Source organism: Canis aureus, chromosome 26 (genome assembly GCF_053574225.1).
Source record: "Canis aureus isolate CA01 chromosome 26, VMU_Caureus_v.1.0, whole genome shotgun sequence".
Classification (NCBI taxonomy): Eukaryota; Metazoa; Chordata; class Mammalia; order Carnivora; family Canidae; genus Canis; species Canis aureus.
The window spans coordinates 44,154,687-44,182,680 of record NC_135636.1 but is presented as its reverse complement, the minus strand read 5'-3'; the positions used below and the strand labels follow the sequence as shown (position 1 = coordinate 44,182,680).

Sequence of the window (27,994 nt, the reverse complement as noted above, 5' to 3'; positions counted from 1 at the left end):
ATGCTTACCCAAAAAAATGTATCTGTTCATCAAGGTTGTTCATCAAGATTGGCAGACTTGTTCTGTAAAGAGCCAGATAAATAAAATAACAAATATTGCAGGTACTATGGGCTTATAATCACTGTTGTAACTACTGAATTCTGCTGCTGCAGCACAAAAGCTTCTATAAAAAATATGTAAACAATTGTATATAAAAATGTATATAAAAATATGTAAAGTGTGGTTGTATTCCAATAAAACTTTATTTACAAAAAGAGGCAGCAGGCTGCATTTGGCCCAAAGGCCCTAGTTTGCTGACCCCCAATTGAGATAAAACTCCAGTGAATGTCTTACCGTCAATACCACTGGTCTTTATTGTTATATCTGTCCTTTCAGTGCATTTATGACCCTTTTTGTGCAAATAGCCTTAGGGAAATGATAAATACATAGCAGCCTTTTCATTTTCATATGACTGGACAGAATGATCGAGAAGGCTGCTCATTTTAACAGAATTATTCCAATGTCTTTGCAGACTAAATAAGCCTAGTATGGAACAGCACATTTAATTTAATTTTTCCCCTCCAAAAATAAAAAGCAGTCGTATTAAGAAATCCTATCACTCAACGCTGAGAGGAAGCTCCTTCAAGTCTTCAGTGCTGCGGTAATTACTGGCAAAGAACCCCTGATGAGAGATCCTTGAGAAATGGAAAATGTACCCAAAGAACTAATAAAACCCCAGTCAATTGCTGTTAGATATCTCTAAATAGAATGCAGGGAGGAGACAAGGAGAATTATAGGGTTGCAGACACCCAGCTCAAACAGAAAGTCAGAGGGAAAGACTTCAAGAAGATGTTGAGGGCGAAGAGCTGGGGCCCAGGAGGGAATCTGCAATTTCCCCTTAGGATACAGGCTTGGAATTCAGTTCATGACCCCAATATATGTAGGTTAACGATACAGGTCAAGAAGCTAGGAGGGCAAGAGAGGAGAAAAGTGCCATCATCATGGAATTAGCCATACACGTTGAAATAGTTGACAATTTAAAACAGGACATGGAAAAAAATAAAATAGTAACATAGATGGATAGAAAGAAAGAAAAGAAGGAAGAAAACAGGGAAAGACAGAGGGAGGACAGAAAGCAGAGACAAGCAACTGAGCACCCTATGAAATCAAAACATATAATAGAGAAAAATTGTACCTAATTAATAGGGAAGACTACTAGGAACTCTCCGTGACTCTGTATGTAAGTAGTTGTGTGCTGGGCTAAATTCTCCTCCTGTAGGAGAGCTGGGAAGCAGCTGTGTGTGTGGCAGAGATGGGGCAAGGAGTCATGAGCAGCTGATTGACCTTCTGCAGCAGAAGGGACACCCTCTGAGTGACATCATAGAGCCTCCTGACCATCAAAGAAGAGAGGAGATTCCCAAATTTTTCTTGCAGGAACACCCCTGGGTGGATTTGTGAGTCTTCTATACGTAGCTTTTATTTCGACTAGAGATCATGAAACCCAAAAGCCACTGAAATTTTAGAGAATGGTTGCTCCACTTTCTAGAGAGTGGCTGCAGGGGAAGCTGAGATTGCTTGCCAAATGGCGGTGTGATACTTGACATTCTCTAGAGTCTTCTGCAGTTAGGTTGGGGCCGTGTGATTGCATGTAAGGCCGGTGGACTCTCCTGGAAAGGCTATGACCTGTGCTGAGGTCTGGCACTTTAAACTGAACGATCCACCTTCTCCTGCTCATTCTTTGCAATGGTGCCCTCAGAGGCTGTGTGTTCCAGGTGCAGAGCTAAAACATGGAAGCAGCCCAGACCTTGAGACAATATTCGGGGAACAACCATGTAAGAGACTCACTCAACCCCCAACAGATAGCAACGTGAGAAATACACCTTTTTGTTATTAAGCTCCTGAGTTTTCAAGGCTGCTCATCACCTTAGCACTGGCGAGCATCGTTCTGGCTAATCAGAGTTTCAGATGCAGGTGATAGAAAGCCCAACTCAAAATGGCTTGAGCCACGAAAAGAATTCAGGCACACCTGATCTAGAGCTTACACAATGTAAATAGGAGCCACATTCTCTCCAGCTGTTGGCCCCACTTTTGGGGTGCGCTGGGAACCTTTGGAAGCTGGAGGCTCTCCCAGTGACAAAATAAGACCACAGCTCCTTCAGATCCTATCTTCTCATGGAAAAACCCAGGAAAGTCAAGAATCTCTTTTCTGGTGATAACCCACAAAGACCTCAGGATTTACTGTGATTGGGCCAGCTGAGCTCACCCTAAACTTGAACTCATCCTTGTGATTAGCAGAATGCAATGTCACAGTCAACTTAGGCCTGGCTCAAATGTTCTGCCTCTGAAGTCAGGAAATACCTTGCACCAGAAAAAAAAGTTCTCCCAAATGCAAACCTCACTGTCACCAGGAGAAAAGGGAAGGAGACAAGGAGAGTAAAGATGTAGTCTCCAATGACCTAAAGAGAGAGGTAGTCATCGCAACTCTTATATACAGTGGGCGCCTCAAAGTGCCACTCTCTAACTCCTCTGGGAACATTTAGCTCTCTAAACATGAAGAATTGGAGATTCTGGTGGTTACATGATGTTCTTATTTTTAAGGCTACATTAAAAATGTGCACAGTGTTACTCACAAGAACAATGTCAGTATGTACCTCGACACTCTTGTTTATGCAAGCATGTCAGCCAGTGCTCACAACCCCAATTCTTTAAAACAACTAGTGTACATCGAGACAGCAAAGAGTAGTTGAAGAACACAGGCTAAGATTCAGAGAGATTTTTCCACCTCTTAGTTCTACCTTTATCGGTCTTTACCTATACAATCTTGGGCACGCTACCTGCCCTGTCAAAATCTCAGAGTCTTCCTTGTTGAATGGAGAGAAGAATGTTTATTGTGCACAGATGCTGTAAGAATTGGAGAATCATGTTTGGAAAGAACCTGACAAGGGACCTGATAAGAGTAGGCACTCAATAAAAATTAGTTTTCTTCATGTTTTACCACTACTATTATTCTGCTTCTGCTTCCATGGTGTCTGGTACACCATAAACTCTCAGTAAATAAACTAGGTGTCATTACTGTTAGTTCTATAAATATTTGCTGTTAGATAAAATACTTAGTAAAGGGATAGAAGAAAATACAAGGAAGAAAGGGAGGGACAAAGGAGGGAAGACAAGAGAGAGGAAAGGAGGGGAAGAGATTTCATTCGTTCAATAAACAGTCTTGAAGGACTGCTATGTGTTAGGCATCACGGAAGGTCTAGGTTGATAAAACAGACTTAACGCCTCCCCACCCCAGAGTTTACAGGAAAAGAGAGATAATCAGCAATTATACATAAAAATCTGAGTGTACACATGCACTGAGAAAATAAGTATCAAGGCAACCAAAAGGGTACAGTATTAGGGAACAGTTCATAAGCCTGCAATAGAATGGTCAGGGAAACCTCTCTGAATGGGTCAAATTAAGCCAAGATCTAAAGATTAAATTGTAGCAGTTATGATTAGTACTGCTGACACTATTATTCAGTATATCTAGGGTATAATTACAAGTACAGAATTCACAAATACTTATAAGACTCAACTATATTATTTGGAATTAAAATTAAACTCAGTAATATTTATGCATTCAATAAGCATTTATTGAGCACCAATGTGAATACGTTCAGCCAACTGATGCTTTGCGTCTTAAGTGGACTTGAAAAGTGTGTGAGCCAACCAAGACAAACAATTCTTAGCAACCTCAACAGAGGAATAAATGGATACATATGCAAACAGTGCACTTTTTTTTTTTATAGTTCTCTTACCAACCCTCCAAGTTTGTTTCAACCACACTTCTTTGCTAACATTAAATTCATTACTCTCTATCAATAAGTGATAATGGAATGATGTCTTTCTTTATCTTATGCATTTTCTAATTCCCTCTACTAGAATATAAGCTCTCAGAGGGCAATGTGATTTGCCACCTATTTCCCCACTGCATTTAGGAAAGCGCTTGACCAGCGCTAGGCACTCAACAAATTGCTGTTGAGTGAATGAATCAATGCATAGATAAACGTTTTTGCATTTCCCCAAACATATTTGCATTACAACTTGTAATTTCACACTGGGTTTAGTCAATGTTTTTTAACACACTGACACTTACAATCAAGACTCAGAGTCTTACTTATGCTAACAAATGCTGATTCTCCCTAATATACAGTATTGCTTTTCCCAGCTCTGAATATTAGCTTCTCATTCAATCATTATGACAGATATTTCTGAATAAATAAATAGGGTCCCATGTGTAGTAGCGTCTATTGTAAAACTGATCACTATGATTCTATTTCATTAGGGGCTGGATACGGAATTAGAAACCTTCTGGGAAATAAAGAACCATCACAAGAGTATGCAAATAATCGTAGGAGTGGAACCATACTCCGACAACGGACATGGGTCTTCGCGTGGCTAAAGCCTTGAAAGGGTCAAGGAAAGGGAGAGGTCAGAAGTAGAAAGTGTGGTCAATACACTTGAGTGAGGGATTTTTGCAATGGTGAATGCCCTTAAAACCAATCATAGTTGAATTGGCATGTTTAAGTCATTTTGGCAACCAGAACTGCAACCCTGTCTCCTGAATAAGATACTGCTGCTCTAGCAGAACAAAAGAACCATTAATGACACCAACTAACCCGTGTAATTCTCATTTACACCTCTTTATTACCTTCCATATACTCCGTGAGAAGCATTACACATTCCATTAATTGTTAACATACACGCAAGTCAAGATCTTTTATTATGCGAGGTCATCAGTCAGTGATAACAGAGATATTGATGTATTAGGCTCCTCATCAGAAGTTGAGCAACATTTCCATTCAAGATGATACATGGACCTTTAAAATGTACTCAATAATATTGAGTCTCAGTCTTCTGTTGCTTTTCTCTGAATGCACATTTAGATCTTTATACATCTATCTATCCACCCACCCATTCATTACACATAAGGTATTAATTTTCTGCTCTTGGGGCCAGGATCATGCCGGGCTTGTATCACTTCTGTATCCCAAAGACTAGAACACAGTAAGAGCTCAATAAAATGTTAGGATTAAAAATAAGTGAATGAGGATGTGATAGGCAGGATTCTAAGCCCCCATGACCTCCAACACCTGGTGGTGTTACTTCTGTGATAGTGTCAACTCACATGGCAAAAGGATTTTGCAGATGCCATTAAGACTAATAATTAGTCAACCTTAAGATAAAAGGGGGACCTAATCTAATCAGACGAGACTTTTAAAAGCAGAGGATTCCATGACTGAGAATGGAATGGGAAGTCTGAGTGTTTAAAATCACAAGGTTTCAAAGCACCCTTACTGACTTAAAAAAATTCACTGAGATAATAATCGATATACAAAGAACTGCACAAATTAATGTGTACAATTTGATATGTTTAGATATAAGCAAACACCCACGATTCCATCACCACAATCTATTATCAATAATAGACATATCCAATACCTCCTAGAGTTTCCTGTGTTCCTGTGGATTTTTTTTTCCTTTTTGAAAGAACACTTAACATGAGATCTATCCCCTAAACAAATTTCAAAGTGCACAATACTGTGCTGTTAACTCCAGGCCCGATGTTGGACAACAGATCTCTAGAACTTCCTCATCCAGCAGAACTGGAACTTTCTATCCACTAAATAGCAACTCTTCACTCACCTACCTCCCAGCCTCTGGCAACCACTACTGTAACCTCTGCTTCCATGAGTTTGACTATTTTAGACACCTCATACAAATGCAATCATGCTGCATTTGTCCTGTGGCTGGCTTATTTAATTTAGCATAATATCCTCCAGGTTCATCCATGTTACAAATGACAAGATTTCCTTCTTTATAAAGCTGACTAATATTCAATTGTATCTGTTCACTGACGAGAAAGAAAGGGAGGACCAGAGAGAGAACTCTGGGACTCAAGGTCACCTCTGGCTGACAGCCATCAAGAAACCATGCTACAACCATAAGAAACTCAGCTCTGCTGACAACCTGAATCAGCTCGTAAGAGGATTCTTCCCTCAGGGCTCCAGATAAGACCCCAAAACCCTGACTTGAAAAACCCAGTTGAGCCCGTCCATTTTGACCACAGACCAGTGAGATAATGCACAGGTGTTATTTTAAGCCACTACATTTGTGGTAACTTGTTATGTATCTTAGATCCCTACTATGAGGGAGGAGGGGAGATTTGGGGAAGAGATTGGTAGCAGCAACAACATAGTATTTCAATCCCTTGAAATCTTACATAAAAATAAAAACAGCATCTGAATAGCAAAACCATGGACAATGTATATAACAAAAGCAGGTGCCAAGGCATCTTCAGAAACCTCAAATATCAAGTAGGAGGGTGGGGACAAGAGCCCTGAGTCTCTGGTGGGTCAGACTCTGCAGAGAAGGAGAGGAAAGAAATGGTGTGTCTGCAGATGTCAGCAATAGGACAAACTCTAGAGAGCCAACAGGAACTCACTGGAAAGCACAGTGGTGCAGTGTGGGGCAGGAGGCAAAACCGAGAATGCCATGGCCCCTCTAAGAACCAGTGAGTATCAGAGACCAGTACGAGCTCCAAGAGGGAGGATTACCCCAGGCTACACAAACCTCAATGGCAACCAGCCAAAATCCCCTTCCAGGATTAGACCCCACCCCAAGGAGAGTCTACTGGGTAGAGAATAAAAACTGAAGGTTCAAATAAAACTCAATGTGTGTTGGGGGAGGGTGTTAAAACAAGTGCCAGAAAAATCTCAGAAAGTAAGCTACCATACCTGCAACATACCCAAAAACAACAAAAGAGGAAGTTCTGTGAGATTGGAAAAATTATCCCAAATCACATATCCTTCTAAAAGTTCAGGAAAATTAATTTCATATAAAAGTGACAACAGAAAAGTATTGAGGTCAGATCCCTTGCAACATTACAAGAGGAAAAAAAAAAAGAACCAAGAACCAGTAACATTCTTACAGAGATGAAAGCATGCCAGAAAGACATGCCCACAAAACAGATCAAAACTGCAGCCTACTACATTATACAATAAAATTATACAGGATCTGGAAAAAAAAAAAAAACCAGCACAAATCAGAATAAGATAACTCAGGGATGAAGTAAAGGTATACAAGCAATATTTACAAATAAAAAATATTTTAAAAATGAAAGCTAAGCTACAAAAATATGAAAGATTAAAATGATAAGCACAAAATATTAGCACAATATATAATGCCTTAACACAAATAAAATTTTTAAAAATTAAAAAGAAACTAAAAGGAGATAAAACATTTCAAAAGAGAGGGCAAATATTACAGATAGGCAGAGAAAATTTAAAAAAAAAAAATAAAGGAAAAGAGAATTCCCTGAAGAAGAAAACCAGTGCCAGGGAACACAACAAATTGCACAGTATATAATTTAGGAAAAGTTTCCTAAAATTAAATAAAATATATATTAGAAACTAAATATCAAAGAGGTGCATCATCTACATGAGAACAGCACACTGGAATGATAATCTCCAAGATGTATTCAAATAAAATATGTTGGGCTTTCAAGCAAAAGGAACATCATCAGACCATGTAGTCAAACAGAGAAAGTTATTTATAAAGAAAATCATTGTCATCGGATTTTTTTGACGGTAACACTTTATCCCAGAAGAAAATGAAGTACCCCATACTTAAGATATTTCAAGGAAAGAAAATGTGACCTAAGGCTTTTATAACCAGCAAAACTGACTTCCACAGAACTATTATCATCAACAGGAAAGAACTCGGGGCAAAAATCAGAACTACAAACCACAGAGTTCCAGTGCTGCCATGTGTGGGGACAGTCCTGAGTGGCTCAGACTCTGTACAGAAGAAGCAGAGGAAAGAAACAGAGTGTCCACAGACTTGAGACCAGAAGGAACCCTCTGCACTACTTGAAGAATCTACCAGAAAATGAGCTTTGGGCAATCGAAATGACTAGAAGATATCTACAAGAGAACTGCAAGTGGAGGTGAAACATATAATTACTTACAGGTCTGAAGATAAAGGAGGGTTAGGGGAGAGTATAGTATACAATGACCATGTGCTCAGACCCTATGGATATAGTACGGCAATCATACTAAATGGGAGGGGGTGTCAAATGGGGGAAATGCGAAAAATCACTGTAACAGTTTTAAGTAATCAGATTGGTTATAGTGGTATTAGTACTGTTGTTACAAGATTGTAAATGGACATAAAGCAAATGAGTAATTATGAGATACAATTTCATCATCCCCTGCATCTTTGAGAACCAAAACTCTTAGCAAGGAAGAGAATCTACAGATATAACAGAAGAAGTTCAACAAAATCCTGTAGTGCTGAATTTGAATTGGGAGTTATCAAAAGAAGATGTGGTCTATGTATACAATGGAATATTATTCAGCCATTAGAAATGACAAATACCCACCATTTGCTTCGACGTGGATGGAACTGGATGGTATTATGCTGAGTGAAATAAGTCAATCGGAGAAAGACAAACATTATATGGTCTCATTCATTTGGGGAATATAAAAAATAGTAAAAGGGAATAAAGGGGAAAGGAGAAAAAGTAAGTGGGAAATATCAGAAAGGGAGACAGAACATGAAAGACTCCTAACTCTGGGAAATGAACTAGGGGTGGTGGAAGGGGAGGTTGACGGGGGTTGGGGGTGACTGGGTGACAGGAACTGAGGGGGGCACTTGACGGGATGAGCACTGGGTGTTATTCTATATGTTGGCAAATTGAACACCAATAAGAAATAAATTTATAAAAAAAAAAAAAGAAACTCATATGGTATTTTATCTTCTCCTTTGTCCTGTATACTCTAAAAACCTACAACCAAAAAAAAAAAATAAAATAAAATAAAAAAATAAAAACCTACAACCGATGACCAACCAAGTAGAAGGAGTGTCCCTAGCATCCAGGCTGTAGTTCTTGAAATACCATTTTTAAAGAGCTGGGGTTGGGAGTGGGCCAAGAAGGCCAGCTTCTTCCAGATCTGGTGCAGAAGATGTAGAAGGTGAGTTTAGAACATCTTAAGTGCCAGAAAGTGAAGGCCCTATCAGGGCCATGTCAGAAGGACTCAAGAACTAATTTGCAAATTCTCCCACTAGAAAAAAGAATAATTTGAGCTTCAGTAAAATAATTATTGTGATGGCTTGAAATCTATCACATCCCTCGTGGTGTCATAATGACATTAGTAATGATAACAATAATAGTAATACTAATAATAAAACCAAATGGTCTCCTAACTAAATGGAAGATGAGGGAAAACCAATTCATTATTCCAAAAAGCAATAAAGAAAAAGAAATGGTGCATGTATCATGACTATTCTATATGGACTTGCAGGAGCTTCCAGGAACTCAAATGAAAGACAAGACAAGTCATCTCTCTTTAAAAAGTATTTCAAGATATATCTTCATGCCTCCTGATGAATGGATATGCCACCACCAAGACTCTTGACGAGACACTGAACCCAAGTCTGATCAAGTCTCTAGGTTTCAAACCCAGACTGTAGAAAACTACAGATTAAATGGCCTGGGTCTTCCACAAGTAAACAGCAGTGAAAATAAAGAAATAGAGGGAGATCCTATAGATTCAAGGAGACCTAATAGACCTAACAACAACAAAGAGAGGCAAGGCCTAGGGATGAACACTTGAAGGAGAAAAGTATTTTTAAAACTCAAGGATATTATCACTATGAAAGCCAAGATAAGGAATCAGCATATTTTCCTGCAGTAAATACTTTTTAGGCTTTGAGGACCAGACAGTCTCTGTTGCAACCACTCAGCTGTGCCTTTATGATGCAAAAGCAGTCGGACAGCAAGTAAATGAACAGGTGTGGCTGTGTTCCAATAAAACTTTATTTACAAAAACAAATGGCAGGCCAATCCCTGGAGCAGAGAGTGAATTGGAACTGAGGATAACATACATAAAGGATTATCCTTCCAGGGTGACCAGCAGAGTTCTATTTCTTGAGCTGAGTGGTTGTTTATTATAAGGGTATTTAGCTTACATTATTGCACTAGGCTCTATAATTCTTACATGTGATTTTTAGTATCTGTGTTTTATTTTAAAATAAAAAGCAAAATCACATGAGTCATGTAGACAATGACTAAAGATCTATTATCCAGTTTTTCCAATGAAAGATGACATGCACTTGCCCTCCATGGAATACTTTTTCTTCAAAGAAGCCAAGTGAGCTAAAGGTGTCCAAGGCCAGGTGTCTGCGCCATGATGACATTGCTAGGATTTGATCCCTGTTTTAAGAGCACTAACTGTGATGGTTATAGTTTGGGTGTCACCCTGACTAGGCCACAATACTCAGGTATTTGGTCAAATACCCATTCTAAATGCCACCATGAAGAGGTATTTTATAGGTATGTTTGACATTTAAATCAGTAGACGTTGAGTAAAGCTGGTTAACCTCCATTTGTGGGTGGGCCTCGCCCAACCAGTTGAAGGCCTTCAGAAAGGAGGCTGAAGTCACCTACTACAGAGGGAACTCTTCCTCCAGGTGGCCACTGGACTCACACTGCAACATCACCTTGCCCCTGAGTCTGCAGCCTGCCAACCGTTCTGTAGGTTTCAGACTTAGCCCCACAATCCCTCTAGCTTATTCCTTGAAATACATCTCCCTGTTGTTTCTGTTTCTCTGGAAAACTCTGACTGTAACCTCAAACAAGTTACCTACCTTCTCTGTGCTCTGGGCACTTCATTGCCAAAGTAGGGCAATAATTGCAGCAGATACAAAATTTTAAAGGGTAGTTTCTTACCTTTCTTGGGAGAAGGCCATTTGATGCTTACCGCCCCCCCCACCCCTTGTCCTGACCTAATCAAAGCATGCCGGGGGCGGGGAACAGCAGCCACCTCGGCCATGAAGATGAGAGCCACATGCTGAGGGACCAGACATGAGCAAAAGTAAGTGAGCCTGGGTCCCCCATGTCATCACTTAGCCTTCGCACCTGGTCACAAGGGAAAACTGCTAGGTTGCGCCAACGGTTCACTATGGTTCAACTTTACACACCCAACCCTAACCTCCACCTTTGCAGTCCAAGCAGAAAAAAAGAGACCAGATAATGAGCTAATATGTTGTCCTTGGAATGATGCCTAGAACATAGACATTATTATCATTAACGATGCACACCGTCCCTCCGTACTGGATGTCCCACCACGGCTCGGTGAGCAGCTCCAGATAATCATCTCAGCCTCAGCTCCAGAACGAAAGTGTGTCTCTCCCACAGGCATCGAATAAGAGTTTTGGTCTTGGTTCTCGATGGCCATAGGAAATGCTGTTCCAGCTTAGACCACTTAGGGCCCCAGGCCTGATTTAGCAACTAAAATCACAGGGTGCCAAGTGCAATCTGAGTTTCACCTATGCCATGAATTGGTTTTAGTAGAATATGTCCCATGTGGTATTTGGAAGGAAGTTGTACTAAAAAATTATGCACCATTTATCTGAAATTCGGATTTTACTGGACATACTATATTTTAAGACGTCCCTCGTTGGGGCCCATCACATTCAAACACTTGAACTGGGAGAGAGTGGGAGCTGTGATTCATTAAGTGAAATTCTGGTGCTGTCTTTTTCTTTTCTTTTCTTAAGATTTTACTTATTTATGAGAGAGAGAGAGAGAGAAAGGGGGAAGAGCAGAGGGTGAGGGGCAAGCAGACTCCACGCTGAGTGCAGAGCCCAACTTGGGGCTTGATCTCAGGATCATGAGATCACGACCTGAGCCAAAACCAAGAGTCAGATGCTTAACTGACTGAGTCACCCAGGCACAATTCTGGGGTTGTCTTACCGAAAACAGGTGAATAGGTCAGAAACACACACACCCTCATAAATGTCCTCTCAAACATCTCATTTTTTTCGAAATAAAACAACGTACAAAACCTGCAAGCTGCATATCCACAAACTACAGATCTGGGGAGACAGGTGGGACCTGAAAACACAGGATATAAAGCACAAAAAAAATCCCTACTTGTGTATAAGGTAGTTATGATCCAACCACGCTGATGTTTACGACAAAAATTTTCTATTTCTTTTCCTCCAGTCATTCAATTGCTGGATGAAACCCCCAATAAGACAGAAAGGAAATCATAGCACAGAGTATAAAGATTCAGAAAGAATATAATTATATGATAGGTGTGTGTGCTGTAAGCTTGCACATATCTATCTTTCTTAAAAATAGATTGCATAAAGAAAATCTCTGATTTCATTGAAAACAATAATTATGTCAGTTATACTAAGAAAAGGATTATAATACTCAGAATTTGGAATACTTGGTAACTCACAGCTTAGTATTCCGCATATTTGTTGCAAACTGGAATATTCTGGTATGATAAATAGCAGTGTGCCTGTGTCTGTGTTTGTGTATACACATTGACACACACACAGGTATATGGCCTTAGCCTGCGATCCACTGGGAGCACAGAAGAATTCATTTTTGAGATATGATAGGAATTAGCAATATCACGTGAGTTTCGATGGTCTGAAATTAGACAGCTCTTAGGATGCCAGGATTCAAGTCCTTTGATTTTATGTGACTGACAACTTTTGCTCATTTAAGGAAGACTCTACAACAATTAAATCAGAACAAAAGGCATCTAGTACTGACATTATCGCAAATATATATAGGATGTACACTTAATTCTCTCCCTTTATAAATTCCGCTAACAACCTAAGCATAGCTTCGATTCTCTTGTCCTTTGTGCAGACTCCAGCTTTGTGAGCATGGAGGAATTGGATGCAGCTCTTAAAAAAAAAAATAGAAAAAAATTGATATTACAAAATGGAGAGAGGGGTTTGATACAGGACTAAAACTGAAACACGGTTTTTGTTCTAAAAAGAAACTCCAAAGAAACCCCCTAATTGAATGAGGAAGGTGGCATTATTCATTCATTCATTTTCCTGTTCCCTTATCCAGGATTAATTGAGCAGCTATTTTGTGCCAAGCACTAAGCCCTTGGGGGATCCAGGAGCACGTAGGGTACGCTGCCTGCCCTTCTGAGGAGAGACCACCCCACCCTGACCTTCCAGGCTGTTCGTTGCCACAAGTGCTTTGCGTGTTTTGTTCTCTCATCCACTGAGAAATGCGGAGAGGACCCCCGTGCTGTCCAGAGAGCAGTATGTCCCCCTCTTGTATACAGCAGGATTCTGGGTGAGACACAGGTGCACCCCTTTAAAATTTCACTAACTATATTCTTTTTATTGGTGCGTACCTTTTATATGGGTTTCCATTTCTACTTCCTTGTGCAACAGATTTTTAAGTTATTTATGACTGAGACAAAGATCAAGTAAGAAATAATAGAGGGGACACGTGGATGGGCAGCTTGATTGCAAGTGACTCACAGGTGGGAAACAGTGTTTTATGTAATGCCAGGGACCCCAAAAAGAATCTTGCTGCCTTAATTCCTCCCCGTGTGTCTGCTCGGGGCTGAGATTCCTTTCATTTGGGGACAAAGTCACGAAATCCTTTGATAATGCAAGGGAAGATAGAAGAGCAAACGCCCCTGGGAAAAGAGCACGTGGGCTAGCACTTACACAAAAATATAAAACTGGGCAAAGTCAGGCTTTCTGACATTTTTAGGGGATGCCACTGGAGACCCAAAAGGTGTCTGGAAAGAGGTTAAAGGGCAAAGAGAAGCGGTGGGTGGGGCTCCCCCCGTTGAGCTCTGAGTGCTGGGGCCCTGTAATTGATCATATAGTGATGCTTAGATCAACCAAAAGAATCTAGAACATTCTTGGTTCTTTATGGAGAGCAAAGTGGTTTGCATACTTAATAATCAATCTCCTTAAATAATAAAACCATGAGGGGCCCCTGGGGGGCTCAGTCGGTTAAGCATCTGTCTTTGGCTCAGGTCCTGATCTCAGGGTCCTGGGATCAAGCCCCACATCAGGCTCCCCACTCGGTGGGGAGTCTACTTCTCCCTCTCCCTCTGCTCCTCCCTGTACTTGTGCTCCCCCTCACATATGCGTGCTCTCTCTCTCTTAAATAAATACAATCTTTAAAAAATAATAATAAACCCGAGAAGTGGTATCGTCATACACTCCTTGTACATTTGAGGACATACATGACCAAGCATTAAGTACCTTGCCCGAAGTCACACAGCCAAGCCAAACTGGCATCCGAATGTCAGTTCTGTAATGACCTATTCTGTCTTACATTTAAAGGAATGTGATTAATCTAATTTACGGACCACGGCAGCTCTTGGCTCCTCCAGAGTGGTCCGCAGACCAGCACCGCTGGCATCACCCGGGAGCTTGTTAGAAATGCAGCATCTCATGCTCCACCCCAGACCTCCTGAATCAAAATCTGCATTTCACAAAGCTTCCAGGGAATTCACACGCCGCTGAAACCTTTCCTCCATCCATCCAAGAAGGAAAATCATTTAAAAAAAATGTATAATAACAAAATCAAGAACAAAACCGCAGATAGGAAGAATAGTAACCTGCATGGCAAAGGCAGGGAAGGAGGAAGGAGGGGGGGAGGGAGGGAAGCAGGGAGGGAAGACAAGAATGAAAGCACTAATTACTTAGCAATCTGGAAACATAGACCTTATTTCCAAAAACACCCTGAAAATATCCTTTTCCCCTTCTGATTGTCAGCACCAACGTTTCGCGTTTCTGAGAAGAGGGGCTGACCGCCCAAGCCCCGTGCATTCTGTATAGGTGAGGTTTGCATGTGCTACAGAACCCCCGGTGCCTAATGAAAGCCTTTTAAGTAAATCTCACGAAGCTCTAATCTCGCGGAGCCCGTCCGTGTTCTTCTCTGCTGTTCTTATTTAATTTTTAATAAGAACACTTCCATGCGGCTCGAAAGCACGGCTCAATTAAGAAATATTCCTACCAGGCATCTTTGAAATCTTACGGCATTCTCTTCCTTCTGTTTCCTGATGACCCTCAATTTGGTTGTGTAGAAGAGCTTATGGGGAGGAGGGGAACCACCGAGGCTTATTTTTTAATTGCAAGTTCAATTTCACACTGTTCTTTGTGAGATGGCAAGACTGATTTTCAAAGACAGAACCGCAACTCGGGCGTCTGCTGCCAGAAGGCTACAGTGTGCATATCTTAGGGTTGTATTTTGAAATTTCAAGTGGCATCTTTGATCTGATTCCTTAGGTATTAGATGTCCTTGAAGTTCTATTGAGGTCATGAGAAATAATTTTAAGGGAGACAATGGTTTCTGAATCACAGAACCCCGACTATAAGTATCTTAAAGTAATCTAAACTCAAGTCCCTTATAATGCGGTAAGGTTTACAACAGAAGAAATATCGCCTGGTTCTTCCCAGCAAAATTTACCTTGCATTTACATGTCTTTTCTAAAGACCAGTTTCCCAAGATTTAAACCTAGCCACAAATTTTTCCTATATGCTCATATTTTTCAGCTAGGACTTCACGGTTGCGTCTCTATCAGTATATTTATACATCAAAGACCGTACATGCAAGTACATATGTGTGTGTGCATGTGTGTGTGTGTGTGTGTGTGTGGCAGCAACAAATGGTGATGCCTGTGTTGTTAATTTCAAAAGCACAAAAGAATAATGCATAATGTACAGAATTATGTATTCGTTATTTTCATCTGTAATCCATTCTCTGCCTAAAATGTAAGCAATCTCACTAAACTAGGCATCATATAAATGGCACAATTATATATAGAATCATGAGGGTGTGGAGGGGAAAGAATAGTTAAAATAGCAGGAAGACAGACATCACTATAGATCAGAGCTGCAGCTACACTGACCATCAATTTTAACTTTGCCTATCCACATGGCAAAGACAAAAAGAAAACATACTTTCCTATAGATCTCGTACTTCATCATAGAGGAAAACGTACAAATGCACCCAAAGTAAAATGTTCTTGCGCCCCAAAGGAAATTTTCACATGGATCTATATTTTGGGCCTCCCCTTCACCCCCCAAGCAACCTAACAGCCAATGTCTTCAAATCTGGCTATACTGAAGCCAAAATACTGCAATATGGGTTTCCATTTGAATAATCCCTGTAAGAATACCTCCCAGAGGGGATTTCTGCAGGTGGGTGAGGTCATGCTGACCCCAGTTTGTAAAATGGGGAGAGGTCAGAGATCTTGGAGTAGGACTAGTACAAAATGTCTAACGGCTCTTTCAAATACCAGGGGTACCTGGCAAATTCCTCAAGCTACTTCTCAATGTAGCTAAATTGCTAATTTCCCAGTTGACTTTGCCAGAGATTCAGTATCTTTGGAAACCAAATATTTCAAAGTAAGGATTAACTTCCTCCAGTAAGTACTTAGGAATCTGAAAGATTATTTAACTCAGCCACAAAGCATCTTTTTAAAAAATAAGGTTATTGAGTGATAATTCACATAACACAAAATTTAGCCACGTCAATGATTTTTAGTGAATTTACCAAATTGTACAACTATCACCATAATCAAGTGGTATAATATTCATCACCCCAAGACTATCCCTCATGCATCTCTATTCCCACCTCTAATCCTAGGCAATTATAAACCTAGTTTCCATATTTTTTAAATTGCTTTTCTGGATATTTCATTGAAATCAAATCCTGCAACATGTGGTCTCTTGTGCCTGACTTCTTTCACTTTGCACGATGTTTTTGAGAATCAACCAAGGCTTATCATGTACTGGGACTTAACTTCCTTTTTACTGGCAAATAATATTCCACTGTAGGAATATACCACATTTTATTTATTTACCAGTTGACATTTGGGTTATTCCTAATTTTAGCCACAGTGATGCCTCCCATCTAAAAGGGAGACTCACAGATCCTAGAGATGGGGCCCATATTTGCCCAAAAGTGCACTGGATTTGTTCAAGCACCTAGACAAACAAGGAACAGCCAAACAAGGAACAGCCCAGCTTCCAGAGTCATGTGACATGCAAGAGCTAAATTAGGAACAAGCTTTGCCAAATCATAAGATCATTTTCTACATACCCTCTTTTTTCTCCTTTTCCCTGAATTCATGTTTAATAATTGTAAGAGCTAACTCTTATCGAAGGCTTATGAGATTTAAAGCTTATTGTATATTCACATGTACTATCTCATTTAATTCTTGTGACTACCTGGGAGGTCAGCATCACTTTTGCCTCCTTTTCAAGAAATGAGGGAATTGAACCTTTTGGCAATTAACTACTCAAGATCATGCAGCTGGGAGCAGGTCAGAGGAAGACTCAACACTTAACAGGCTAGAGCCTGCGTGTGAACATGGTACTACACTGCCTCTTCATATCTCGTATCTCTGACATCCCTTCTTCAGGGAAAGTCATTTCCTGATCCCCTAAACAGTGTAGACTCCTCCCATTAAACATCCTGTAGATCTCTGAGCTTCTTCATGACACTCTGGTAATTAACATAGAATGCTGTATTTCCTTCCAGTCTGTAGTTTTCATGAGGACTGGGAATCAGACTTAGCCCATTTTTCCTGTTATACCTTAGCCCCTGCCCAATTTGGGCCAATTACAGGCATCCAATAACCATGGGTTAAATATGAGTCATTATTTATCAGGATAGCTGCGTAAAGCTCCCACCAGGAGATGTCTGTTAGTTGCCAAGTAATTCCCCCCAAAAAAACCAGTATGAAATATGCGCTTAAGTTAGATCATTTAGTAGTGGCACTTAAACATTGGAACCTACTTGCCATATACAAAAATGTTGATCTTGGTGTATTTTGATGATAAGCAGAGCCCTGTGAAGTGATTTCATCAATGGGTTTAGTTCCTTTAATGGAGTTGCAATACTAAAAACTAAATACTAAATACTAAAACTAAAACTAATCCTAAGAGTGGATGCTGTTCTTCCTACTTACCAGTTAGGAATGCTTTTGTCTACACTCCAATTTTGCACTATTGATATTTTGGGCCCAATGATACTTGGTTGAAGTCTGTCCTATACAACATAGGATGTTTCGTAGCTTCCCTGATCTTTACTCCCTAGATGCCAGTAGCACCTGCTCTTCATTCCCACCCCAGGTGACAATCCAGAATGTCTCCAGATCTTGCCACATGTCTCCTGGAAGGCAGACTTGCCTTGTAGGAAACCCAATGTTCTAGGCATTTTTCTGATGCATTAGCTCATCGAATCATAACAACCCCATGAGGTATCATTATTATCCCCATTTAAGGGATTAAAACAAAACAAACTTTGCCAGTGAGACTTTAATTTTCCAGGGTCACAGAATTGGCACGAGAGCCCATCTCCTTATGCAATTCACTTTGTCTTCAACTGCCTGTTGCTGGTAAAGGGAAATACTGTGGTCGCTCTTAGCTGCATGGGAGGCAGAGGGCAGTAATATCACATCTGGCTGATACTAGTCCATTGTCTTCATATATTAAATGAGTAAATCCATGTTACTGGCTTAGAACAGTGTCTGCGACACAGTATGAACTATTTACTAGCTATTGTAATCATTATCATTCCCTGGCTCTGAGCACACTGCTGCCCCAGTGAAACTCAGGTTTATTAACAAGAGAGAAGCTTGGGCTGGATGTCGTCCTATAATACATCCTATAACAGCATATGACACTCTCAGCAGCTCCCCATTTCCTAGAGCCAAGAAATCAATTTCATATAATAGCTCTACTAGGATATTAAAATAGAAGTAAAATAGGAAGTTAAGACACAGCCCTCTTTTATTTGAAACTGGAAATCCACCCATCATAAGAACTTACCTGCTTACTCTGAGTTTAGAAGTAATGATATGTTATAGGCTTTAGGAAGCATTAAAAGCTTGTGTTTTATTCAAAGACTATCCAACTTACTTTATCTATTGCTTCTGTCCATGAAGCCACACACCAGGGAGAAAATTATGATGCATATAAAGACAGATGCTATCCACAACCACTTTCCTACTAAAATAAGGACTAGTGAATAATAATTATGCCCAAACCAGCTTGTTGTTACCATAAAAATGGACAAGAATTTGTTTATTCATTTAAATACACACACACACACATATAGTTATTTATATATTTGAATGTGTGTGTGTGTGTGTTGAGGTCATACTCTGAGTCAGACACAGTTCAAGATACTGAGGATGTAGCAGTAAGAAAACCAAACAAAATTGCCTACCTCCATGGAGTTTTCATCACAGTGAAAGAGAGGAAATGAACAAGATAAGTATATTCAGTTAGGTTTTGAACTTGAAATAGAGTCTATTACACTTCACATTCCTTCCTGGAATGATATAGAGACAAAAGCTTACATGAGGTTGGTGAAGGCTGGAAAAATGATATAGATAACATCAAGCCAAAAAAAATGCTGAGGAAGCCCTCATAAAATAAGAAAACTGAGTCCCAGAGAAAAGAAGTGCCTTGCCCATGGTCACAACTGTGTATTAACCAGAAATTTTTCTGATATGAAAAACAAAACAGACGTAAATACTCAAATCAAACTCACTTAAACCAAAAAGAGGGTAAATTTGGCTCCTATGGTTGGCATGTGGATAAATCTGGGCTTCAGGTAAGGTTAGATCCAGGGCTTTATGTTATTGTTGAGACACTGACTCTCTGTCCATTTCTCAGTACGATTTTCTTCTCTGATGGCTTCATTCTCACTGAAGCTTACTTTGTGAGTTTACAAAAATGATTGCTGGCAGCTCCTGGTTTGTATGGCTCCCTAGAGTTCAGCTCTGTAACTGGCAAATTCAAATCCCAGCTCTATTATTTGCAAGCTGTGTGACCTCAGGCATGTTCTTTGACCTCCCTGTGCTCACAGTTTCTTTTTTTTTAATAATAAATTTATTTTTTATTGGTGTTCAATTTGCCAACATACAGAATAACACCCAGTGCTCATCCCGTCTAGTGCCCCCCTCAGTGCCCGTCACCCATTCACCCCCACCCCCCGCCCTCCTCCCCTTCCACCACCCCTAGTTCATTCCCCAGAGTTAGGAGTCTTTATGTTCTGTCTCCCTTTCTGATATTTTCCATACATTTCTTCTCCCTTCCCTTATATTCCTTTTCACTATTATGTATATTCCCCAAATGAATGAAAACATACAACGTTTGTCCTTCTCCGATTGACTTACTTCACTCAGCATAATACCCTCCAGTTCCATCCACGTTGAAGCAAATGGTGGGTATTTGTCATTTCTAATGGCTGAGTAATATTCCATTGTATACATAAACCACATCTTCTTTATCCATTCATCTTTCGATGGACACCGAGGCTCCTTCCACAGTTTGGCTATTGTGGCCATTGCTGCTAGAAACATCGGGGTGCAGGTGTCCCGGCATTTCATTGCATCTGTATCTTTGGGGTAAATCCCCAACAGTGCAATTGCTGGGTTGTAAGGCAGGTCTATTTTGAACTCTTTGAGGAACCTCCACACAGTTTTCCAGAGTGGCTGCACCAGTTCACATTCCCACCAACAGTGCAAGAGGGTTCCCTTTTCTCCACATCCTCTCCAACATTTGTGGTTTCCTGCCTTGTTAATTTTCCCCATTCTCACTGGTGTGAGGTGGTATCTCATTGTGGTTTTGATTTGTATTTCCCTGATGGCAAGTGACGCAGAGCATTTTCTCATGTGCATGTTGGCCATGTCTATGTCTTCCTCTGTGGGACATCCACATGCAGAAGAATGAAACTAGACCACTCTCTTTCACCATACACAAAGATAAACTCAAAATGGATGAAAGATCTAAATGTGAGACAAGATTCCATCAAAATCCTAGAGGAGAACACAGGCAACACCCTTTTTGAACTCGGCCACAGTAACTTCTTGCAAGATACATCCACGAAGGCAAAAGAAACAAAAGCAAAAATGAACTATTGGGACTTCATCAAGATAAGAAGCTTTTGCACAGCAAAGGATACAGTCAACAAAGCTAAAAGACAACCTACAGAATGGGAGACCGTATTTGCAAATGACATATCAGATAAAGGGCTTGTTTCCAAGATCTATAAAGAACTTATTAAACTCAACACCAAAGAAACAAACAATCCAATCATGAAATGGGCAAAAGACATGCTCACAGTTTCCTTCTGTTAAATGGGGATAAATATGAATGCCTATAAGACAGGGTTGTAGTGAGGGCTGAAAGAAAAAATTCATACCAAAGTGTGTTCTTCACGCAATGCCTGGCAGACAGTAAACAGCTCTTACTATTGACAGTTTATCAATTCCAGGAGGAAGAGCTTCTTTTCTCAATAACTCATACGGGGTCAGAAAGGTAATTCACCCTGCCTGGGTCATGGTCCTCACTGGAGCCATGGATGTAGGAAGATGGAGGAGTCTCTTTTGAATTCTACAAACTGAAAATAGGGTCAGGGATGGATTCCCCCAAAGAACAGGGGCTGATACCAGAAGGGGAAATAATGGATGCTGGGTTGGCAAGCAAAACAGCTATTCAGTCCAGAGAGTGTTGGACACGTAGGGGACTGAGAACATGGAGAGAGAGGGGGGTGGTATGCCAAAAGAAATTACCAAGAGAGATACAGTGAGCAAAAGGAATGAAGTAAAAGCATGAGGGATGCTTCTGCACATGGCTTCATGCCACAGAGGGAGGAACACCCTGAGAAGTGAAGCCGAGTTTAGTTAACTTTTCCTCGAACATCCTTTCTTTAGCAGGAGGGGATGGGGTGTTGACTTTGTGGTTAGACTTGTTCTGAGAGCGGGCTATTATTGTGCCCATTTTCTCTGTCCAAAATTTTGGGAAAATGCCTGAAACTTGATTGATCCCTGATGTGACAAACTGGTTTTCACACGGGACAAAGTTGACTCTCAGATGGCCTCTCTGACCCCACGATGTTTTGTAAAAGTGAAAGTAAGCTGTCCAATATTTAGGAATAAAGAGATTTCAGGGTGCCTGGGTAGCTCAGTCAATTAAACAACCAACTCTTGGCTTTGGCTCAGGGTCATGAGATCGAGCTCTGAGTTGGGCTCCAAGCTCAGCAGGGTGTCTGCTTCAGATTCTCTCTCTTCCTCTCCCTCTGCCCCTCCCCCTGCTTTCTTTTGAGCTCTCTCAAATAAATAAATAAAATCTAAAAAAAAAAAAGAAGAAGAAGAATGATGAGACTTCAAATTCATCACAGGTTTCCAGTTCCTCTTTTGACAAATCAAGACACCTGTGAATATTGGGTCTGAATTCCCACACGGGATGGATGGAGCTGCATTGGTCCTTTGGACAAGGTCAGTGCATTCTAGTGTCTCACTACCCAAAGTGTGACCCACAGGCCAGAGGCATTAGCATCACATGGGAACTTGTTAGAAAGGCAGACTCTCAAGCCCCATTCCAAACCTTCTACAACAGAAAGAATAAATGCTCTAGGTTAGGAGAATGCACACTCCAGGGTGAGATGCACTGCACGGTCCCCATTTGGGCCTCACTCCCCTCTTTCAGTGAAGGTCAGGACCAAGACCATGGTGGAGGGCATGAAATTTAAGAAGGCCTCGTTCTCAGGCTCAGGCCACTGACACCCCCTCGGGGTATGTGTGCAAACACAGCATCAGTACTCACACCACTTGCAAGTGCATATCACCCTCACTGTGTGCCTGAGACACATCTCTTGCCTTACTTACGCATTGCCAGCCCCTGATGAAGGCCTTTAATTTACTGTCAATGTCCCATTTCTATAGTGTCAAGAATAGAAGAGGACACAGAAAGATCTAGCATAACTCCATAGTTTTGCAACTGGAAACCAAAAAGGGATTGCAACCAGGCCCAGAGCTGAGCATCTGATGAGTGGTGGAGGAGAGAGAAAACCGTGTGTCTGGTCATTAGGGCCACTGACTCTCTCTTCCTACCACACCACAGCTGCCCCTCATTCATGCTGGCGCCACCGCTTCTGGTTATGCTTGTAGAAAAGTGATGAGATCTTAGACATAGGTTAAGGAACATGAAAGTGATATTTTTATTCTTAATCAACAGATCATTACAAATGGTCACTTATTGATCAATAACTTAGTTGCCTAAGTAATATGGATATACTTAAAGGAACTGGAGAGGTTATTTTCTTTTACTTGATGAGAAAAATCAATTTTTAAGGTAATCAAAGGCAAAGATTTCTTAGATACAACATCAAATCCATACGGGGGTAGAAAATGATAAATTGGCCTCAATCAAAATTAAGCAAGATGCTGCAGGGAGAATAAAAAGACAACCCTTTGACAGGGAGAAAATATCTGTAAATATCTGTAAATCGTGGCATCCAACGAAAGACTTCTATCTAGATTGCATGAAGAATATTCAAAAGGCAATAATCAAAAAACAAACTAACACAAAAAGTGGGCAAAAGATTTGAAGAGATACTTCACCAAAGATGACATATGGAAGGATGCAAATGAACACCTGAAAAGTTGTGCATGTTGCTGGTCATTAGGGAAATACAAAATCAAATTTCAGTTAAATGGTACTACATAACTATTTAAATATCTAGGGACACCTGGGTGGCTCAGTGGTTGAGCGTCGGCCTTCAGTTCAAGGCGTGATCCCGAGGTCCTGGGATCAAGTCCCACATCAGGCTCCCTGCATGGAGTCTGCTTCTCCCTCTGCCTGTGTCTCTGCCTCTCTGTGTGTGTGTCTCATGAATAAATAAATAAAATCTTTAAAAAATATCTAAAATTGTAAAGCTGGACATAACTGTTGATGATGATATAGAACAGCCAGGACCTACACTACATGGCTTCTGGGGATATAAAATAATGGAATATCAATTCTATCTCAATTAAAAAAAAAACATACGAGAGAATAGTAACAAAAAGTATTCAAACTTCCCATCCATTTGGCCTCTCTGCTTTTTCTTTGGACACAGCACACTCCATATCTACTTCTCGGATCCTTGGCATTTGCTATTCCCTCTGCCTGGAATGCTCTTCCCCAGATATTCAAAAAGGTTGTTCCTCAATATCTTTTCTGTCTTTATTCAAATATCACCTTCTCTACATATACGCTAAACCCTTCGCCTAGCGCTACCTTTTCCTATTCCCAGCTGCATTTCTTTGCTTCCCACTTCACATCTGTCACACTATGCATTTTGCTTATTTATCTAGTTAATCATCAGCCTCTGGCCTCTAGAATGTAAGCTCCCTTGGAGCTGGGAACTCCTGTTTTTGTTCAGTGCTATATTCCCAGCACCTGGAATAATGCCCAGCACATATTAGAAGTGTAATGGTATTTGCTGAATACTGATCCAGTTAAGTCTTTACTTTTCATGTGTTCATAGGCACCTCACAGTAGCATTTTTGTGCCTACACAGCAAGTACATATCATTAGATTCCACGATAAAAAAAATCACTAATCGAAATTCTTTTTGAGTTACCAGCTCATACGACATTTGAAACCCCAAATTAAATATGTGCTAATAGACGCCACAGCACTTTGTAAGCTGCAAAGCTGCAATACAATACTACGTTATTGTATTTTTACGTAATCTCTATACCCAACGGGAGGCTCAAACTCACAACCCCCAAATCAAGAGTTTCATGCTCTACAGACTGAGCCAGCCGGGCGCCCCAGAACTACATTGTTATTAAAAACAGGACTTAGAAGTAGCCCCAGGTGAGTTTTCTGAATCTGGGGTAACTTAATTCTAAACAACTCACTTCAAAGTGTTTGGACCTCAGTTTACCCACCTGTAAAAGAGCTATTTAAACTCCACAATGGCTAGTAACTCTAGAGCAGTGTAGCGTAGTGCAAGAGAAGTAGGTTGTTAGCAGGCAGACCTGGGCTCAAATCTCGGCTATGCTCAAACACCCACATATCTTGGGAAGTCTCTTAGCTTCTCTGAGCTTCAGTTTCTTCATCTGTAAAATGGAGGCAAACATCATCCCTGCCTCTTTGGAATGCCTTATAAATGAAATAATACCTGAAAACTGCCAGGCATACGGAAAGTATCCAAAAAAGCAATATGTATTTTATCAGTGTATTTTTCCCTTTTTTTCCATCTTTGACACACTCCTTTTGTTGGATACTCCAGTCCCTTCTATCTTCTAGGAGAAAATTTTAATTTTGATTCTAACACTTATAAATCTTGAAAGTGAATGAATTAAAGCTGCTAGCCAGTAAAACTTAATTCAGCATAAATGCTCCCAGGTAGAAACTTTCCAAAAAAACATTGAGTTCCACCCACCCATCTGGGCCTGGAGAGTCAGAAAGTTTAACCACATTGCATACTGCTCTATTTTAAATGCCACAATGAACAGCACAGGCTTAACTGCAATTAAGTAGTCCCTGCTGACCACTGAATATACAGTACATCATACTCAGGAGAGGCGAAACTGTCAGATTAGTGGAAATTCATTTTGGGATTGCTGGGTAATTTCAAGAGCTGACAGCCAAAGAAAAATCCATGATCCCCTGTGTGTGCCAGCATAGATCACTCTCTAACAGCAGCTGTTTGGGAACTCATAATGCAGCAGGATTCCAGATTCCAAAGTTCACTTCTAGAGCAAAGTTGGAGAAGAAAATGTGAGTGATGATGAGATCATTGTTTTAAATGGAAAAAAAACCTGAAAGATCCTTCTTGTACCAACCTTAGCTAAACAAATAGGAAGTGGGCTTATAAAGCTGGCATAGGCTTTGGGAGACAATCACTTCTGAGCTAAGGACTGGGGAATATGCACCTCGGTAAAAGCTGGACATTAGTTCAGAACTCTAAACAGGACCTTGTTCCCTGAGAGTTTTTTGCCTGAATGTACAGTTTTCTGGAAGTCACTTGGCCCTAGATGAGTTTTCAAACTCTCCCCTTCATCAGCCAAGCTGATGCTTTTTTGATGAGCAAAAAACATTTCACTTAGTAGATAAGATCTGGAGGGCTAACAGGTGTCAACTGCTCACTATACCCCAGGCACTGTGCTGGACACTCTGTAATATCTTTCAATCCTTCGTCGGACCTTGTGATGTCAGCATTCTTATACCCATTATACAGATGAAGAAGCTAAGGCTTGGAAAAGCACAGCAATGTGACTGCGATCCTACCAGCAGTACACTAGATTGGATTCTAGGCCATCTACTCTAGAGCACAGTCCTCAAACAGGGATGATTTCATTCCCCAGAGGACATCAGGCAATGTCTGGAGACGTTTGGTTCTCACTACTACTACTACCGGCACACGGTGAGCACAGGCCAGAGAGGCCACCGAATACCCCATAGTGTAACGCCAAATCATCCAGCCCCAGATTTCGACAGTTCTGAGGCTGGGAAATGCAGCTCAAGGACAGTGATTCTGAAGTGTGGCCCCTGGACGAGCAGCATCAGCATCAGCATCACCCGGGACCTTGTGAGAAATGTAAAATAGAGGGTATCACCCCAGATCCACTGGGTGGGTGGGGGCAGTGACCTGCACCTTCATAAGCCCTCCAGGTGATCCTGATACAGGCCAAAGTTTAAGAACCGCTATTTGAGGGCCATCTGAACGTGTGCCCTGAGCTCCATTGCTCACCCCTAAATGCTCACAAATCCTCAAAGTCCAAACCAAAATGAAGATCAAGGCTTTTGGCTTGTCCAACTCAAGCCCCATCAGAATCCTAGATTAGCTGGACCCCCTTCCTCGTTTCTGAGGCCACGAAGAATGCCACTGGCTTGTGCGGGCCCCTCCCTGTGATGGGCAGAAACCAGACAGTGTGCCCGTGGCTTCTTCAGGAGGACCTAGAGCCCCGCCCCAGTGCTTCTCAGATCACACTGACGGACTCTTCTTAGCAACTTTCCAGTGAACATATATTGGCCACCCACCTAAGACAGATCCTGGAAGAGGTGCTCGTACATGCATCATCTCAGTTATTACCGTTAACAGGAACAGCGATGAGTGCTATTTTGGGAGAACTTCTCACATGTCAGGGGTTTCACCTGCATGATCTCATTCTTCACCTGGAGGTTAGGTTTTACAATCGTGCCCATTTTAGAGATGAAGAAATTGAGGCTGTAGATCAGGGGTGGACTACCAGAAACCCATACGCTCCAACTGGGTTGTCAAACTCCAGTGTCAACCTCACGGGGATGGCAAAAGAGCAGCAGGATGGGAAACCTTACCACTAACAGTGCTTTCCTGGCTTGTAAAAGGGAAGGTTTAAATTAAAGCAATCCTAATTTCCTTCTATGTCTAACCAGTGACGATTGTGGCGGGTAATAATTGTTCTCAATTTTCTTGGGGTCAGTACCGTAAACACTATAACAACCTTGATGTTTACATTGGTTTCATTACATCGTATTGATACCAATTTACATCGATACAGCATTTAAGGTTTTTCCCTTGTGCTTTTCCATCCACAATCTCATTCCAATTCACCACTGTTCTGTGAGGTACATAAAAGACACGTTGACTCCGTTCGATATTTGACCACTAGGATGGTGGGTACATGAGTAGTGAACATTTATTGGCTCCTTGCTACGTGCCTGGCAAGTGCAGAGTGCCTTATAATCCTTCTCTTTTACCCTCACGGTGACCCTAGGAGACAAGCTGGACTCTCTCCACTCTGTAGATGAGAAAACCAAGGTCCTGCGAGAAGTCAGGACCCAGGGAGACATGCTATCAGTGCTGGACCTGCATTCGACCCTGTGCCTACCCCAAGCCCCAGATCCTCGCCTTACTAGGCATGGTTGTTCCAGGAAACAGAGGCACAGGAGACTGCTGGGACGTCCCTCATCAAATTCGCCAGGATGGAGCCTACAATAAAATCCAAGGCCTTGCCTTCCATCCTGTGGTCCTGCTACTAGAACATAAGTAGACGCAAATCTTTTATTTTGGGGGGGGGGGTGCAGGTGGGCATGGAATAGTGGGCTGGATCATCCTTGCCATGACTACAAAGGCCCTCACCTTCACCCTGCTGTCTGGGTGGGGAGGGGTGGGCGGGGACGGATCTGCACAGCGCTTGCTCCCTTTAAACGGATGCACTAGCCCCTTGGGAGATGAAGCTCGTTGGTTCTGTCACTCGTGAGTAATGCACCATAGCTCCCTGGTGGCGAAAATGCCAGATTATACAATAGCATGCTTTGGTGTGCAGCTGTCTTTAGAATAACAAATCCCCTCTTCTGCTTGTGAGCATTATGCTTTAATAAAAACCAAAATAGTGGCCACAAATCC

The 27,994-nt window shown here is 41.2% G+C and overlaps 1 long non-coding RNA gene across 2 annotated transcripts in view; it reads right to left on the bottom strand.

The window, feature by feature from the left end:
* Positions 1 to 25,294, bottom strand: part of LOC144298540 (uncharacterized) — a 196,192-nt gene extending 170,898 nt beyond the window's left edge. For both annotated transcript variants that reach the window (XR_013365470.1, XR_013365469.1), the window contains exons 1-2: positions 25,131 to 25,294; positions 24,549 to 24,719 (exon numbers count right to left, since the gene is read on the bottom strand). This is a non-coding gene — a long non-coding RNA (uncharacterized LOC144298540). The remainder of the gene's footprint in view (positions 1 to 24,548; positions 24,720 to 25,130) is intronic.
* Positions 25,295 to 27,994: the final 2,700 nt, after the last annotated feature.